The sequence below is a fragment of the Patella vulgata genome, chromosome 5, assembly GCF_932274485.2.
Source record: "Patella vulgata chromosome 5, xgPatVulg1.2, whole genome shotgun sequence".
NCBI classification, from domain to species: domain Eukaryota; kingdom Metazoa; phylum Mollusca; class Gastropoda; family Patellidae; genus Patella; species Patella vulgata.
In genome coordinates this window covers 13,936,023-13,955,837 of record NC_065883.2, presented here as the reverse complement: position 1 = coordinate 13,955,837, position 19,815 = coordinate 13,936,023, and the positions used below count along the sequence as shown (strand labels likewise).

Genomic DNA, 19,815 nt, shown 5'->3' with positions numbered 1-19,815 from the left:
CCGAATCGTCTGGCCACTCACTCTCACACCAGTGTCTGTTTGAAGACGAGCGCTGATCTGATTTGCTGTGATGACACGATTTCTCAAGGCCAAGGTACGGATAAATCGATCCTGGGCTTGAGTTGTCGCCCTTGGTCGACCTGAGCGTGGTCTGTCCTGTACAGATTGTGTATCACGGTATCTGGACCATAGCCTGCTTATGACAGACTGAGAAACATTCATCGTCCGCGCCACAACCGCCTGTGTTGTGCCGATCTGTAGCATGCCAAGGGCACGTAACCTTTCATTTTGGGTAAGCCGACGCATATCAAAATTTGTTTTCTGGTCACTAAAACAATTAAACTGATGTTTCCACCCTGGAATTCAATGCCACAATGGCTGTAACATTCAAAGTCAGAGTCGTGCAAATCTTGGGTTGGACCCCCATGATGATCCCAAGCATCACCTGCATTCCATGCGGTAGCTATTGGTGCGTTTGGGCGTCACATGTAACTGGAAATGTTTCTTCTGTTAGGTTCTATAGTGACTTTTTTCGTAGTCATTTGCATATTTTAGTATTATGCCCCCAAAATCAAATATCCCCTACTTTTTTTGAATAGTATAATTTTCTTTTTATTCGACCGTAACGGATCGAGATAAATAGGTTCAACCATTTTACAGAAGAGCTGATATGCTTTTAATGCAAACTTGTTTACCTCGATGAGAGAAATCTCAATCACGGCATGTGATCGGGCAGACCGTTCAAACAATTGGTCGGAAATATTTAAAGATCCAGACGACGTAAACTCAGTTAAATGATTGGCAATATTACACCGTGAGATAGTTAACGGTGAGGCTAATATCTGCTTCAGGACAGCTAAATTTCTATTTGTGACTTCTGATTCGTAACACGCATCGTCGATAATGCGCGAATTATCAATAAATAAATCTGTGTTCACCGTATTTACAGGAACACCGTGAAGGGTCAATAACAATTCATCTTTGATGAAACTGACACACAGCTTAATTAGTCCTACTATGAACAAATTCATCTCTTCTCGAAATAACCGGCTATCCAAATTTACTGGTCCAGTCAAATCAAACACAGGAACTTCGAACCATTTATCTATGGTAGATCTTTTAAACTCCATACACTTAAGTCTAAGAGGCTTTTCTTTTTGTTGCTCAAAGAAACTATCGGAAATTGAATATTCCCCAGCGGTAAACTGCGTTACAACTAAAGTTGATAGACCGCGAAATAGAAGTCCCGTTTGACTATTTGATATCGAGCGCAACCAGTTCAACTGCATTTTCAAACGCATGAAACTCGGGAACCTCTTTAATTTTTGACAGTTTCTCCTTTAACGCTCGACTGCGATGCTCAGAAAGTTTTGTCATCTTTCTTCCGGTATTTATTAACACAGTCGATACTTGTTGACTTTGAGCTTTAAAATTAAACTGACTTATAGAATCTGAACGATCACTGTGGATAGGCGCCGATGGAAATCCGCAAGTTACGTCAATTTTCGCGGAATCGATTGAGTCGATTCTTGGAATGACACCGGTTGCTTCGGTATCCTGGAACTTTTGATCACCCCTGCAGGTGGTGATATTTGTTACATCACCGTATAAATCGGTGTTAGTGAAACCGTTCGATGCCTTGGCGGTTTCAAAACTGGCGATCGTCCCGCGTCTATCCGACCCGTTCGTAGTCGAAGTTTCATCCCCGGACATCCCGACAGCTGAATCACTGAACAAACTTGGGACACAAGGCTTGCCTGCTTGATCGAGTTCAAGTTTTAATTCGTCTATTGCAGCCCATTCATGGACAACTTGTGGGTCGCACTTTAAATTCTCCGAAATAAGCTTGGAGACTGGAGATTCTGCACTGGGCATAATTGCACGTGACCGATTAGTTCTTTCTGGGGAATTACAAATGTCGGTTAACTGACGGCACTGATCAGTTAATTTGTCAATTTTATTGATGATGTCAGTACACGTACGATCCATCCTGTCCCAGCACTGCTCTATTGTGGACGAAGTCATTTTTTGTGATTCGGGAGTTTCGGCTCGGATTTCGGTTGCTGCCAGTACATTATCATTAGGCCTACAACTAATTCTTTGGACCAGTGATGATCGATTGTGAAATGGTTTTGCGGCCCGAGACATTTCCGCACGACTAAAACATTTCTCAAGTTTTGTCATAAGTTCAAAGCATGTCAAATTACCATTCCGTGAAAGGACTATTCTATGAACATCGACCGCATATCCCTTTAAACAAAAGAACAACTGTTCTCTATATACATTCCTGGTCGGACCATACTGTGCTATGGCAAACCTGATAAATTTATTGGCAAAACTAGGCCAGTTGGAATAGCCATCAAATAACAATGACTCTGGAATATTATAACACCGTTGAGATCGGTTGAATGGACTATTACCCGTATAAAACTGACGGGATATGGAATTGCCACCCGTGGACGACGGTGGAATATGTCGCCCATCTAGCCATGATGATCTCATTTCATCACTATATCCTTACAATTAAGAGGAAACATAGCGAGATAATAGTAAACAAAGTGTCGCTTCAATAAACATGTGCAGGCATGCATAAGAGCTGCACGTGCAACTCGCAGTCAATAAAGTTTCAAACTATTTAGTAATCTATTCTATTAGTATTAGTAGATGTTTTCAGATGAAAAGCAATATAATATTATATCCTTCTCCCCTTGTTAAATATACAGTACCAAGTCCCACTTGGCGTTCTAAACATAACAAGTTACCTATTTGAAGTCTAAACATAATCTGAGCCGCTGCTGTTGTTGTTGTTGTTAGTGTTTAACGTCCGCTTCCACCGAAGGTGTTATCGCAGACAAGTTGTCTTTTTTTATTTTCATTATCTTAGCGCACGCGCAGGGGTCTTTCCTGTGGGAGGAAACCGGAGTACCCGGAGTAAACCCACGAGGTTGAGAATGCGCCCCCTATCTCCAAGCCACATACGCCCACACCAGGGATCTAAACCACAACCGCAAGCCACTCTAGACCACTAGGCCATCCCAACCCCCCCTACGGCAAAACAGCAATATATAGGTTAAATCCCGCTGGTTGCACGGGACTCCGTGGATAGGTGGAAGTAGTCCCGGTTATCCTGACGGACACCTGTATTATACAGGGCAAAATCACAACATCTCCATGCCATTGAGATGTAACGTCGATATGAGGTTGGAGCTGTGGCCCATCAAACCTCGATTATTAACACAAATTGGATTTTGGATTTCCTTGATTTCCTCCATCGTCCACACATTGGGTTGTGTGACGAATGCATGGTTTATAAACGACGAAATTCGCTTTAAAGGAGGAATATGGACATATTGTTTTGATGATATTTGTGGCTACTATCCAAACAAATCAATGAGTAAGTTGATATAATTCAGCAAAGGGGTGTAAAAAGTAGAATGACAGAATCCCAATCCGACTCTAATCCTAGCAACGCCACTAGATAATCACATTCAGAAAAGTCACCAGTTTTCTTCTACTTTACGATCAAGTAGCAGTGTATGTTTTTTTTAATTAATGTAGGCCTATAGATTAATACATTAATTTTATAAACATTACTCGCCATACTAAGAAATTTCAGTGCTCAACCCCCACATCCACAAACGCTGCACAGTTTCTCAAATCTACTCTGCTGTTCTTCTGTACTTACACAATACTAATAGAAATGAAATGGGATTTAACCTACTTTTTTGTACCGACTTGGCTAATGAAGATGGGGAATGTGCCATACAATGTGCTATGAGGGCAAAATTTGGCGCTATAATCTTCTCTTATTTCAAATTCAGACTGTACACATGCCAATGGATTTCATCCCATCAAAGACTAGACGCTGTTCTTGCCAGCCCTGCATGGAAAATCATGACAGAAAATTTTAAGGAACTTTCTCGACCAACACCAGGAGCAAACCCAGGAGCTTCTTACTCATTGAGCCACCATAGCTCCCTCTTACAGAGGGATCAGTTAGAAATTTTATGTGTTACACTATAGGTTATTATTCAAGGGAGTGGGAGACTGGACCAAGAGTGGACCAATATTCAATCTAAGAAACAACACTGAACAAAAAGCATCTTTTAAATTGTTTATGTAAACCAAACAGAAATAAATTACATATTTTACAACACATTTTGCATTCGATCTCTATTGGATATAATAAGTTACTCTAAGTCTCGAACAGTGTGAAAACACACTCAGCATGTAGCCCAGTCATAGCAAAATAAGTCAGCTTGATTAAATGTAGTACTGTGTTGTGAAATAGAAAGATCAATATTTGTATTACAATGACTAGCCCTCTTTGATTTGGGTCAATAAGAACATTTTCAAATTGAATAGTTTTATCAATAACACTGTATGACTGCCTCCCACAGGCAGCTGTCAATCATAATCATTGTCATCTGTATCAGTGATTGTAGAGGCCTAGCGAATCTTCACTGCTGAACAGTGTGGATTTTATATGTTGATTTTTTTTGTGGGATGACAATCTGTCCTGAATATTTGAGATATTATTGATTTTGTGTTCCACTATTATTAAGAAGTCATAGATTAACGAAAAGATAAAATCAGTAAATAGGCTGATTCCCCATAATCTTTTAAGAACATATATTTGTGCTATCACAATAAGTGAGAGAGAGAAACAGGATTTAACGTCCACTCAACACAAACTAAGTCATTTCGGGACTAACATATGGTTAATTCTTTTTCAATATTTCACTTGCACGTTGGGGTCTTTAGTGGGAGGAATCTGCAGTACCTGGAGAAAAACCATGAGGTTTGACAGCCGACCCTACTCCTTGTCACGTACAATGCATTAATATCTAATAATATGTATGCATGTAACAACAAGGAAAAATGTGAAAACAGTGTTTCTACGGCAACATGATGATATCATAATTTTAATTTCTATGGAAAGCTAAACAGGAAAGCCAGGTAGCCCAATGTAGATATTTAATTTGCAATTTTCTATTTTCAGAAGCTGAATTTAAAGCGACAAGGATATTAGAATGTCTTGGTATAATGTTTGGAACAGGTTCTACCGTTCTATTATTTCTTTACACATGTCTACAACAATCAACAATAGTAGAAGCGATAGCAGCCTTTCATGCTTTAGTAGCAAGTAAGTAAATTTTCTCCCCCTCCCCTTTAAAAATAGCATAAATTCAAAGGGGGACTATTCCATAGGTTGGTACCAGCTTTAAATTGCAGACTTTCAATAAAGGAGATCAGAAGATATCTGAGAATTCTGCTAGTTCAGTTAAACAATTCAAATTAAACATACGTTATGTTTTGGTCCTGAAATGTTATATAAACTATTAATAAGACATTTTTTAACATGAAAAGACCATAATCAACTCTCGATGCCACCTTATGTGTCAGAGTTTCACTGGATTTGAATCTGATTTGCTCAATGCTCATTGATGATTTAATCCAAAAATGCATAATCAAGACTACTGGTATGTTTTTTATCGTACCGCTTTTAGTAATAAAGTCTAATATCTTGGTTCAGAGTGGAGCTATTTGACTGAAATTTTCAGCATATTCCCTTTAGATTATCTAGTTTTTAACTATTATAGTGAGAACTGCAAGCTCTTTATCTAATCTTCTAAAATGCCCCTTTAAATCAATTGTTAAACAATTCCAATTAACTCAGTTGTTTTTGGACTACAAAAGGGGAATAATATAACACACAGGTGGACATAGGGAGTTTTGGGTGACCGAATGGTTATCGCATGCACGCTCGATCAGAAGGTTTGACGTTGAGTCAAGTGGTGTGGTTTCGATTCCTTGCTTGTATGTGACGAGGAGTAGGGTTGCTGGTCCAACTGCATGGGTTTTCTCCGGGTCCTCCCACTGCTAAACACTCCTACGCTTTAATTTATAGTCATTTTGCCAAGTGGGATTGTACAAGGTGTAAAATAAATGAAACCCCTAAAACATCAGTTACTGTAAACATATTCAGTACATCCATTCATAGATTCTTGAAATGGACATTTTATTTTAAAGATGCATTATGTAAGATTTAGATAAAGGTCTGATAATTCTTGCTATATTAATTCAAAAATAGATGATGAAAAATTAATTCTGAGCGAGGTGTCAAGATGTAGGGTAGATTGTGTATTATCCAATTTATCATTGAATTTTTAAATCTCTCAGGCATTCTAATTCATGTAAATCACTGCGATCTGATGGTTTACAGAGTTGAATATAGGCCTGCCATATGATTAAATGTCTAAATAATACTTTATATAATACCTCATGGGTTTTCTCCGGGTCCTCCAGTTTCCTCCCACTGCTAAAGACCCCTACCCGCAAGCGAATTATTGAAATAAAATTAAACCATATGTTAGTGCCAAAATGACCTAGTTTGTATCGAGTAGCGGTTAAACCCCATTTCTCTCTCTTTCTCTCTCTTACTTTATATAATATTTGAAGCCAAACTGACCTACAGTAGGAAGATATTGTTTACAATACAGAATGCATCTTTAATAATTGCATTGATTTGAATATATTAAGAAGACAAGGGTTGAAGTCTGTAGGTTTTGAACTCTATATTATGGCTATATGCAATTTATTCGCACTTCTGTTGCTTGGATCACTAATCAGAACTGGGACCATTGTTGATCGAGAAAATACCTCAGGGTTTACCAGTGTGGCTCGAACAGTGTCTAGTCGTTAGGATGGTACGAAAAAGCAAGGCCTTGTTTACGGTACACGTTGGAATTCGAAATAAAAGTACTGGTAGACATTTCTGCTGCAGTTCAAGTTAAATTTGCCTCATACATAGCACACTTCATGGCAAATGCCCTTCTTCTTGAACCTAGTTGGTGCAGATACATGTAAGTCAGACGTCATTTATTGTTTTAAAATGTACATGTTTTTGTATAATTTCAGGTATATTAATTCCGATTGGTGTAAAGTTATATATAGATGATAAATCACCCAATGGGGAGTTAGGTTACTCGGTAGCAGTAACAAGTGTCGGAGGAAAACTATATATGATAACTTTTCTCTGTTTATTATGTGATATGTATTGGAAGTCATCTTGGAGAAAAACGAACCGTTTTTGTAAAAGAATGTCAAAATGGACGCAAACATTTATAAAACGTATATCACATTAATGAACCAACCAGCAAGTGGCCTATAACAACAAATTTTCCTGTGATAAATCTATTGAGTTGCCTTACGAGCTGAGTAACCACCAGTATATGAATTTGTCTGGTCAAACCACGGTTTATTCATTACTTAAATGTTCATGCTTCAAAAACTCATAATATAGGGAGGTATCATTGCCATCATCTAAAATAAGGAGATGACAATGGGAGAATTGGGAGGTTCAGTATGGGGGAACAGACTTTTTTGTGTTTGTTATGTAAATCAGTTAATAGTGAGAACTGCCAGCCTTTATCTAATCTCCCATAATGTATCTTTAATGATGTATGCATGAGCATAAATCGTGTAAAAAGATTGTTGCGAGTATGGTCAAATAGACAACGGTCATTGAAAAAAATGGTTTAATAAGGAATATTCTTATGCAATCCATTTTCTTATTGCAAAAGCTTTTGACTGTCATCATGTTTTCCTGTGATCATAGCTATAAGAAAGTAAAATCCTATGTGGATCAATTGACTACTGAAACATATCAAATTCTAACTGCCAAGAGGTCTTCATTTACGTACATGCCAATGTGTGCACTGGACCTTGGGTTTTAGTCCCATCCGAACCAGTATACGTTGTCCCTTGCCAGGCCCTCTGTCCTGCAGCACTGATACAGGGGAACCTGGCCACCGGAAAATCACCAGGTTAGGATCAGTCTTCATAGCATTTTGTCATATCATATTTGAAGTATGCGTGTATAATTGACTTGTGTTTGAGAAAAACGTGTGTATATAGTTTAGTTTGAAGAACCCCATACTTTTTTTTTTTCATGGATTGGGATAACTCTTGTTATTTGTTGAGGTTTTTTTATTTTACTTATTTTTACATTTAAAAAATTTCTAATTTAAAAAAGGGAGATAACTGTTGGGTTATTGGATGGTGAGTAGGGCAAGCAATTGATTTGGTTTAATTAATCAAAGTAGGCTGTCGACATAAAAGAATCAATTTATTTTATTATATAATTTTCCCATTATTTAGTCGAAAAAAAGCTTGAAATAGTCAGCATCACTTTAGAGATAAAAAAAGATGCATAGTTATCATCTTATAGTGCCTTTATTACAGCAGTTAAACTGGGCATGTTCAAATGAGACTGTGTGTAGTCTTCCTAAATTATTGCTGAAGTACAGCCCTTTCATATTATTATTTACTAGTATATGTACTCGTAGGTCTACATATCTCGATGGGAGCTGTGGTGGCTCAGTGAGTAAGACATTGGCTGAACTTCGTTCGCTAACCCGAAGGTCCTGTGTTCAATCCCAGTCTTGGCCTAGAAGGTTCATCACTTGTCAAGAATGCAGGCCAGAGATCCTGATAAGGGATAATGTATAGTTGTTTGGATTGAAAGAAAAACAGAATTGAGAATAGTGTAGATTGTAGCGCCACTACCCGGGCTTAAACCTCATTTCATTTACATATCTCAGTGTACCTCCTGTACCACATGATTTGATCTTAATGTGTTTATGAACATCACTATATTTATTTATTTTTTGATTGAGTGCTAATGCTTGTTTAATAATATTTGATTGAATATTTAGTAAATTTTTAATAAATATTGATTGTGGTTGGGATACTTCATGGGCTTCCTTGTTCATATCAAAGTTATCCATCATAAACCTGAAGTTGGTTTAAACAAACCTTATACAAGAGCTAAATCTGCCTATTGCAAGTCTTTATTTAGGCTTCAGATGTTATAGAAATTATTAATTAGACCTTTATTTACACGACAAGCTCAAAATCAACTCTGTAGACCCACGGATGGCATGGATACAGTTTGGATTTAAACAGTCGTCCATTTAAAATTAAATCAATACATGGTGGACCAAGCTAACATTTACCGTTAGTCGCTGATGTCACTACCGAAAACTGATGATGAAAGGCCTGCCAAGCGAGGCTACCATAGCCATCGATCATGTTACTTGATAATCGAGAATATGTGGGTGGAGTTATCGTCTGTCACTTAAACGATCGCCAATTCTCATAGACGGGCAGACATAATTGATGCCTATTTCTAGTCCAAACTTCACACCGTGACAATTCCGTTCAGAACAAAGTTATTTTTTAATTACATGTATACCAAGAATGTCCAACTCTTTATAAAACTCTTAACTAATTTATCTTTAAACAATATTTTTGCAATGTTTACACTTCTGTAACACTGTTCTAGTATGTACAATATGAAAACAAGAATAAATATCACTCATAAATATCACTAAGGTTAAAGATGCATTATCTAATATTTAGATAAAGAGTGGACCTTTCTTGCTATGATAGTTCAAAAATAGTTTATAATGAAAAATGAATATTGGGAATTTCATTCAAATTACTTTATTCTGAGCGAAGTTATGGCTGTTTGTAGAAAGGTATCAATAGTACTTGACAATGATTCATCTTATCGTTAAATGTTTAAAGTAGCTAAGTCTCTAACTCAGTATCATCCTAATTCTTTGACATTGAAAACACGATTTTTTTGTCAATTTAAATCAACATTTATGTTGTTATCTTACCAGGTAAAGATGGGCTTCTTATATCTAATATTTAAGACAAAATAAACATTTTGCCATTGGTACACAAATCGTGTACCATCATGCGTTTCAGCGCCGTTTGTAACAAGGGACTCTAAGAACGAGACTAGACATATTCCGCAAGTCGTGTCAAACGGTGATGTCATATTCTTATCTCGAGAGCATGCGCAATAAATACTATCAGTGTAGACTGTAATAACCAGACGCTAGAGATGACCATTCGATTGAGACTTCTGGCGTATTTCGCCGAACAGAAACAATTTAAAATTAGAGTAAAAACGGAAGCGATTGAATGTAAATCAGTTTATATACATTCATATTACATTATTATATGCATTGCACCCATTTGTGTCAATTTCTAAGTCCCGAAAATTAGCGATTTAGCTCCTTTAAATCTTGGTCATCTGATGGTACAGCAAATTCATTATAGGTTTGTCGTGTGAATAATATCTAAATAATAGTTTTTATAGGATCTGAAGCCAAAATAAAGGACGATATTGTTGTCAGTCATTATCACATTGATAGAACTGGTTTAACACGTTCTAAATATAATTTTAACACAGAGATCATTAATGCTGCGATAGATGCGTAGTGAAGGTTTCTACAAAAGGAAAACACAAGTTATCCTTCTATATGTTTAAAAATATATTTGGAATGTGTTTAACCAGTTCTATCACATATGTGACAATGAGTGACACCAATATTGTCCTTTAAAGATCTGCAATAGGCAGAATTAGATCTTGCATAATAATGCACCTTCAATGCTGGATTGGGATTCTGAGGTTATGGGATTATAAATTCAAATGAGTGACACCAATATTGTCCTTTAAAGACCTGCAATAGGCAGAATTAGCTCTTGCATAATAATGCATCTTCAATGCTGGATAGGGATTATGAGGTTATGGGATTATAAATTCAGAGTCACAAATTATTGTAAATTATAATAATCGATTTTATGCTAATATTGATTTTAAATAGTTATGTTTATTTTATACAGTATATTTTGTTAAATATTTATAAATAAAACAGTGGTGTTAAGCAAATCAGGTTTTATATATTTGTTTTAAAAGAGAGATATTCAGAAGTTCTCTATGATCATTATTTTTTGTTTAGGGAGAAGCTGTCAAGACTGATGACCCTGGTTATGTACATGCCTGTGTATCCAACATGTACTCGGAATAATATGCTCCCTTTTCGAACTCAGTCACATTCTACCCCAATGTGTGACAGACAGACGGGCAACCCAATTTCTCCGTATTTTATATTTCTGACCCACAGACAGTATTTCATACAATTGGTCGTCACAACATCTAGCCATGTCGTATGCCAGGTCCCACTTTTTAATACCCCATGACACAAACCCAAGGGTGTTTTGGAGGGTAGGCCAGGTCTATGTAGTTATTTTTTTGACACAAATGATAATAGTATTCCATTGGAGAGACTTCAGAAAAGGTTCGGTATCAAAGGCTTGGCTTTACAGTGGATTGAATCTTACTAGCATAATAGAACCCAGAGTGTTGTAGTAAAAAGTCACAAATCAGTATCCGCCCCTTTTCAGTTCCGTGCACCACAGTGTATTGTTCACTCTTTACTGTACTATTTTTGTATTTTATGTTATACGCTGATGATACTCAGTTGTATTTTACATGTAAGAATGCGGTCGTTTCTAAGGTTGCAATTGAAAAATGAAACGTGTTGATGATATTCGTGCATGAATGCAGTATTCGCAACATTTTAGACCACACCTCGCTCTTGTTCACGCTTTCATCACCCCACGTCTTCATTATTGTAAGGGAGGGGGGGTGGCTGGCCGAATGGTTAGCATGTGCGTGCTGTATCATAAAGCCTGTCATTGAGTCAACTGGCATGGTTTCGAATCCCCAGTTGTACGTGACAAGGAGTAGGATCGCCTGTCCAATCTCGTGGGTTTTCTCCGGGTCCTCCGGTTTCCTCCCACTGCTAAAGACCCCTACGCGCAAGCGAATTATTGAAATAAAATTAACAACCATATGTTAGTCCCGAAATGACCTTGTTTGTGTCGAGTGGACGTTAAACCCCATTCCTCTCTCTCTCTCTCTCTCTCTCATTATTGTAAAAATCTTCTGCATGATCTCTATCCTAGATCTCTAACTAAACGTCTCCAATCTATTCAAAACTCTGCTGCGACTGATAACGCGCAATTTTAAGAATGAGCACACCACTCCAATTCTTCACGATCTCCCCAGACAACCACTCAGCTTTGGCCCAAGTATGGTCCACATCTGGCAGCATCTGGCTGGATGTGGCCCATATTTGGCAACTATTGGCTCACTACTGATGAATTAAACTTATTTTTGTAACTGGTATCTAAGAAAATCTTGTCAGTTTGTTTAACACTTTTAAATTTTTTGTTTTATATTCAAAACATTTGAAAAAATAATATTATGCGAAAAGTTTGCCATATCTGGGCCAGAGATGGCCCACATCCGACTGGCCAAATGCCTCAAAATATCAACACAATAAATTTCGGCTCAGAATATGACATCTAGTTTCCAGTAGAATTTTCCCTTGTTCTATATTAGTTTTATTACAAATAAATATTAAAGTCTTAAAATAATATTTTTTTAATGTAGCGGTACTGTATATAATATAAATGGAATCCTCTCACCCCACCCTCCCCCAAAAGCCAGTAAATGTAAATCTTTAAAGCAAAAATAATAAATTATTCTTGAAAGAAGTCAATGAAATAAAGACAAAGTTTATTTGAACACAGCCTGAGTGTTGGGTATCATGCTACAAAGTAGTTAGATTTTAATTACTATAGCAGATTCTGTACTCAGATTATACAATTTGTTGAAGCTAGCAGGTCAACCATGTAAATCTTTCAACAAAGCATAATGAACAGCCCATTTACTATCTTGAAATCTGTTTGGTCATTGGCTGAATTTAAAATTGTAAAATTCAGTGTAAAACAACTTAATAGAATTTAGTACTAACAAGAAACTGAAGACATTGCAGTGGTACAAAACTGTGCATTATTTTCACAGATCTTAGTTAAAGATAAAAAGATAAGTACATTTTATTACTTTCTCTACAATAATATTAAATTAGATAGATTTATGTGATTTCATTATATATAACTTCATTTAACTGTGCTGTGTTATATGGATGAATAAATTTATTATTTAAGATTTTGCTTTTGTTGTTAATGTTGTGCTGCATGCAAGATATCCTTAATTTCTACTATCATTTTGGGACTAACATATGGTTCAACCCTATTTCAATATAGTTCCCAGAGATAACCGACGAAGTTGGACAGGCTACCCTACTCCTTCAGTCCTTGTCACATGCAAGCAGGGATTCGCAACCACGCCACTTGACTGGAGGACCGACCTTTTAATTTCACGAGCAAGTGTTAAACCACTAGACCATGGCCATGCCCCTCGGTTTACGAAGGTGGAATAGGACAGGGAATAACGGGTTGCCCTATTTGGCCCACATCTGGCATGGTATGAATTTCATCTGTGGGCCACATGTGGGCCACATTTGGGCCAGTTATGGCCCAGACAAGGGCCAATTGTGCCATCTCTGGCCCACACGTGGCATGCCATATCTTTGCCAAAGCCTGCCAGCTGTGTGCCAGATCTAGGCCATGCAAGGTGAGCGTGTGCATTAGCGAATCTGGGCCAGATCTGGCTCTGATTGGGCCACGTCTGGCCCATGTCTGCCAGATCTGGCCCACATGTGGCATGCCATATCCGGCCCAATCATTTTACCACATGTTGCCAGATCTGGGCCAAATATGGTGTGCTGTCTGGGTCCACTGGTTACCTGTTCACGGGCGCACTGAATTCAAAAGCCCCACTTTCACTTATAAATATATCAATCAGCTAGCACCACCCTGTCTTTTTGATCATCTGTTTTGGGGTGTTTGTGAAAAAATCGAGAGTGAGAAGAGAAAGCGGAGTAAGTTCCACAGAGGCGAATCCGCTCTTCAGCTGAGATTCTTATTGCTGAGCTAGCGCAACCCTTTCTCCACGTGCCACACGGCAAGTGTACCTTCGTTAATGCTGCCCCTTGACTGTGGAACTCTTCCCCTCTTTCTATTCACAATGCTTCCTCCTACAAATCCTTCAAAAAACACCACAAAACACAACTTCATGATTCACTATTACTGCTGTTGCTTAAAGATACATTATAGGAGATTCGATAACGAGTTGGCAGTTCTCACTATAATAGTTAAAAACTAGATAATGTAAAGGCAATTTGCTGAAAATTTCATTCAAATTGATCCACTATGAACCGAGAACTAAGCGATTGAAATTTCCGCCTAGCCTCGATCATCATTACTAAAGTCAGTACGATAAACAGCATAGTCTCGATTATCCGTTAAATCGTGAATGAAAATTATGCAGTAAATCGGCTCATAATCCACGAAAGGTCACAGGCTAGCGATGCCATCTAGAGTTGATTATGGTCTGGATAGGTTAATTAATGTCTAATTAATAATTTAGATAACATTTCAGGTCTAAAGAAAGACCTGAAATAAACAGATTCAGCTCTTGCATAATGTATGTTTAAGAGTTGTTTTTGTTATGTTATTAAATGTTTTTGTACTACGCATTGAGATTGTTTTTATGAGGTAATACGTAAAATTTATTATTACCTGATATATTTTATTGCACACGTCCTTCTGGCGACAACGATTCCATGGTACCAGGGAGAGGCTGGGAACCTGAAAATATTTCCTGAAAACGTTTTATCCGAATCGGAATAACATTAGAGGTCATTACTGCTGATTGAATTTTGAGATCACTGAATTTCGGTATCTTTAACGCTATCTCGTTTATCACCGGTTACCATTTTAAGATTGTCTAAGCTAATTTGGTGGTAACAAAAGCTACAGGGATGTACAGTTTATATGGCTATGCAAATATTCAATTTACCACAAAAACATGGATAATACAGTATCTTAAGAATTGTCAAACTAATCAAGTAAATTGACATCGCTATTACCTGAAAAACAACCAGCCAACGCAGTGGCAAATGTAAAGATAAATATGCAATGAACACGATTACCGTCTCTTTCATTCTTCTATTACCTTGATACTTGTGCTGCATGTGTAATACAAAATAAAAACATAGACGGCATAAACAGATAGTCATAGACACCACAGAGTGACTCAAACTAAATAAAGAAATGAGAGAGAGAGAGATGGGGTTTAACGTCCACTCGACGCAAACTAAGTCATTTCGGGACTAACATATGGTATAATTTTATTTCAATAATTCGCTTGCGCATAGGGGTCTTTAGCAGTGGGAGGAAACCGGAGGACCCGGAGAAAACCCACGAGGTTGGACAGGCGACCCTACTCCTTGTCACGTACAACCGGGGATTCGAAACCCCGCCAGTCGCCTCAATGACTGGCGTGCTATGAACTTACCGATAGAGGGGGGGGGGTAACGTCCACTCGACAAAAACTAGGTCATTTCGGGACTAACATATGGTTTAATTTTTTATTTCAATAATTCGCTGGCGCGTAGGGGTCTTTAGCAGTGGGAAGAAACCGGAGAACTCGGAGAAAACCCCCGAGGTTGGACAGGCGACCCTACTCCTTGTCACGTAACCATTCGGCCACCCCCCCCCCCCCCCCCCCACATTCCGGAATTAGACCACTGGGGAAACCAAGATTGTGTACGAGGACGATAGTCAGTCATCTTAACAGGAAATAGTTTACCGTCTATTCAAACTATGAATACAGGCGAAACACGCCATTGATATATACCTATTGAAAGGGGTTTATAAGGAGAGGGCTAGAAATAGTTAGTATACCTAGATATTGGGAGTACTTGCATTACCCCCTGACTGGCAATCTACACTAAAATATTCAAATTCATTCGGCAAAGGTCAGTTTGTGGACAAACCTTTTTCAAGTCTTCTAAAACAGCCAGTGTTGGGGTGACGATGATTCCTATATTCTACACTGAACAAACGCTTAATTAATTACCTTCCAATTTAGTATCCCAGATCTTTCGACTTCAAAATGATGTCATTTTTTGAAGTATCAACCAACAGGTGGCAGGTTTATATACACGTCCAAACCTTATTGCATCTAATTCAAGTAATACATTGGAAACGGAGCATGTTGCTACTTGAACAAGCGTTTAACTAACCTTGGTGGTTATTGGAGTACCCTATGACAACATAATACCGTGAAATGTAACGCCGTACGAAAATTAAATAGTGGCTAGCTCAGTTGTTCAGACTGCCGTGACGCCATTTTTCATACCATAAACCTGAGCCATAATAAAACATAAAGGCTACTGTTTGTATATTGATTATTTCCCGCAAATAAAAACTACCAATATTGTTGCCATTTAAGCTTGTTCGTGACCAGGTATAGGGTCGTCGCTCAACTTCGTTGGTTTTCTCCAGGGCCTCCAGTTCCCCCCCCCCACACACACACACACTACTACAGACAGGTACGCGCAAGCGAATTTTTGAAAATAAATTGAAATTTGTTAGTCCTGAAATGGTCTAGTTTGTGTCGAGTGGACGGATGTTAGACCCCCTGACCATACTATCGTCGACAAATAAAATCTTTGTTATGCTCGATCCGTAAACCAGATGCGGATATTCCGGAATAGATAATGCGTTTTGGACAATTTTGCCTGGACAGAGGCATTTCCGTTTACATTTTCCCGATTTCTAACTGTCAAGGCAAATATGTACACGGGTTGATCATACGAAAGACTAGAAACGGTCACAGCTGGTGATCGACCATTCTTACGCTAGTATATCCTATAAAGACAAACAGTGGTGAAACTTTGAGAGGACGCCAGTTCGAAGCTGAATATGCAACCGGTTAACTTCGATATCGAAAAAAACCCGCGAAAACAAGGAAAATGAAAACAGCTATTATGCATTATTTAGTTTGACCAGTTTTGTTAATATATTTCGATCGATATTTTATTCGAACGACTATGCTTTGTCCCTTGCCGGGCCCTCCGTCCTGAACCTCTGACAAGGGGGACCTGTTTTATTAAATCCCCGGTTGTACGTGACAAGGAGTAGGGTCGGCTGACCAACCTCGTGGGTTTTCTCCGGGTCCTCCGGTTACCTCCCACTGCTAAAGACCCCTACGCGCAAGCGAATTATTGAAATAAAATTAAACCATATGTTAGTCCTGAAATGACCTAGATTGTGTCGAGTGGACGTTAAACCCCATTTCTCTCTCTCTCTCTATTTATTTGTACAGTCTAAGCCTAGTTTTGTCACGGTCATCTGTACACAGCTCACCAATGATTCACGAAACACGGGCCAAAGCGATTTTTAGTCTTTCCCCCGCGATTTTTAGTCTTTCCCCTAAAAACCGAAGTCCCGTGTACACATTGGCGTGCACGTAAACGATAACTTGACAGTTGAAATTCGATATACACTGTATGGCGTATGCCCGTCTTCATTAGCCCAGTCGAAGCAGAACAGTAGGACGTTAAACACCCATTTCATTTCCATTAGCCCGGTTGGGTAGAACAGTAGGGCGTTAAACACAATTTCATTTCATTTGCCCAGTTTCCCCTTGTCAGTGGCGAATACGGAAAAGAACAGTTGGGATTTGAAATAAGAGTAGGCCAGAGCGTCATTGTCCGGGAAAAATTTTCAGCATAGCACACTGTATGGCGTATGCCCGTCTTCATTTGGAGCATAAGAATAGAACGTTAAAGGACAATACTAGTGTCAGTCATTATAAAATATGTGATAGAACTGGTTAAATACATCCCAAATATAACTTTAACACAGAGATCATTGCTACGGGAGATGTGCAACAAGCACGTGAAGAAACGGGAAGTGATGACAAACACGAGTTATCCTACTATATAACTGATTGAAGCAACGAGCGATAACAGACACGCGATCGAATTTCATTTCACTGATAATTCAGTTGAAGATGAAAAGCTATTATATGAGACGGTGAGAGGATATCTGACAATTCAAAAAAAGAATTGGCTGTCATTAGATAAAAGATAACGAACAAATTAGAAAAAGTCCGTGCATTACCATGTTTTTATTAAGAACAGAATGAATAAAAACAGGGGAATGCACGGGATTTTTCTATTTTTCTCGTTTATCCTTATCTAGTGACAGCCAATTCTATTTTTGAATTGTGAGATACCCTCTCACCGTCCCATATAATAACTTTTCAACTTCAACGGAATTATCAGTGAAATGAAATTAGATCGATGGTCTGTTATCGCTCGTTACATCTTCACGTGCTTGTTACACATCTCCCGTAGCAATGATCTCTGTGTTAAAATTATATACTATTCAAAAAAAGTAGGGGATATTTGATTTTGGGGGCATAATACTAAAATATGCAAATGACTACGAAAAAAGTCACTATAGAACCTAACAGAAGAAACATTTCCAGTTACATGTGACGCCCAAACGCACCAATAGCTACCGCATGGAATGCAGGTGATGCTTGGGATCATCATGGGGGTCCAACCCAAGATTTGCACGACTCTGACTTTGAATGTTACAGTCATTGTGGCATTGAATTCCAGGGTGGAAACTTTAGTTTAATTGTTTTAGTGACCAGAAAACAAATTTTGATATGCGTTGGCTTACCCAAAATGAAAGGTTACGTGCCCTTGGCATGCTACAGATCGGCACAACACAGGCGGTTGTGGCGCGGACGATGAATGTTTCTCAGTCTGTCATAAGCAGGCTATGGTCCAGATACCGTGATACACAATCTGTACAGGACAGACCACGCTCAGGTCGACCAAGGGCGACAACTCAAGCCCAGGATCGATTTATCCGTACCTTGGCCTTGAGAAATCGTGTCATCACAGCAAATCAGATCAGCGCTCGTCTTCAAACAGACACTGGTGTGAGAGTGAGTGGCCAGACGATTCGGAATCGACTGCATAGGGGTCACCTTCGCGCCCGACGTCCTCGCGTGATCCCTTGTTTGAGAGATCATCACATTCAGGCAAGACGTCGTTGGTGTAGGGATCGTCAACACTGGGATAATCGACGCTGGAGCAATGTGATGTTTTCAGATGAGTCAAGGTTCACTGTTGATTTTTTGGACAGACGTAGGAGGGTGTGGCGTCGTCGAAACGAGCGCTTCCAAGACGTTAACGTCATCAGACATGATCGATTTGGGGGTGGTTCTGTTATGGTGTGGGGTGGCATCACTGTTGCTGGAAGAACGGCTTTACATGTTGTTGCAGGGCGTGTTACAGGCCAGTACTACCGGGACAACATCTTGGCAGTCCATGTTGTGCCGTTCGCACGACGTCATGGCCGCCGTTTCATCTTCCAGGATGACAACGCAAGATGTCACAGGGCCAGGATCGTTACAGGGTTACCTCCAACAACAGAATATTACCGACCTCTCCCCCATCGAGCATGTCTGGGACAGAGGTTACGTCAACGTCAACAACGTCCTGCCAATGTCCAAGAACTTGCTGCTGCGTTGCAACAGGAATGGGACAATCTGGACCAAAATGACCTTAGACGTCTCATTAGGAGTATGCCACGTCGGATCAATGCTTGTTTGGCAAACAGAGGAGGATTTACCCGTTACTGACTTGGTTGTGATGCTGTGGTAACTTTGCTGTTTGACCCCGGGTATCATTTTACCCTTATAATGGTCAGTCTGTGTCTTACTTAGTCTAACGATCATTTGGAATAAATCGATGAATGTGAACTTCATTTCATTTTGTCATTTGTTTCTTCGTCAGTTTCATTAGGTGACTTTAATAACACTTAAAAATCAAATATCCCCTACTTTTTTTGAATAGTATATTTGGAATGTATTTAACCAGTTCTATCACATATGTAATTATGACTAACACCAATATTGTCCTTTAAACCCAATTTGAATTCATTTCTATAACGTCTTTTGATCGCCAGTGAAATTGTACACACCTTCAATATATTTCACAATACGATTAGATCCGGCATAAAGAGTGTTTTGTAACGATTGCTTAAAATAGTAACAGTGAGGTGCCTATGTTGTAATTTGACATAAAAGTTTATGCTTGTACGCTGCATATCACGTCGTGTACATTGCCCACAAGGCAGTAGTAAAATAACAAGTTGAGTTTAAAGGGGTAT

General features: G+C 38.7%; 2 long non-coding RNA genes across 2 annotated transcripts in view; one reads left to right on the top strand and one right to left on the bottom strand.

The window, feature by feature from the left end:
* Positions 1 to 15,932, bottom strand: part of LOC126820853 (uncharacterized) — a 29,849-nt gene extending 13,917 nt beyond the window's left edge. Inside the window, exons 1-2 of the long non-coding RNA XR_007680171.2 lie at positions 15,695 to 15,932; positions 14,353 to 14,421 (exon numbers count right to left, since the gene is read on the bottom strand). This is a non-coding gene — a long non-coding RNA (uncharacterized LOC126820853). The remainder of the gene's footprint in view (positions 1 to 14,352; positions 14,422 to 15,694) is intronic.
* Positions 2,995 to 10,750, top strand: LOC126820849 (uncharacterized). Its single transcript, XR_007680168.2, has 3 exons — positions 2,995 to 3,394; positions 5,003 to 5,146; positions 6,922 to 10,750. It is a non-coding gene; the product is annotated as an uncharacterized LOC126820849 (long non-coding RNA).
* Positions 15,933 to 19,815: the final 3,883 nt, after the last annotated feature.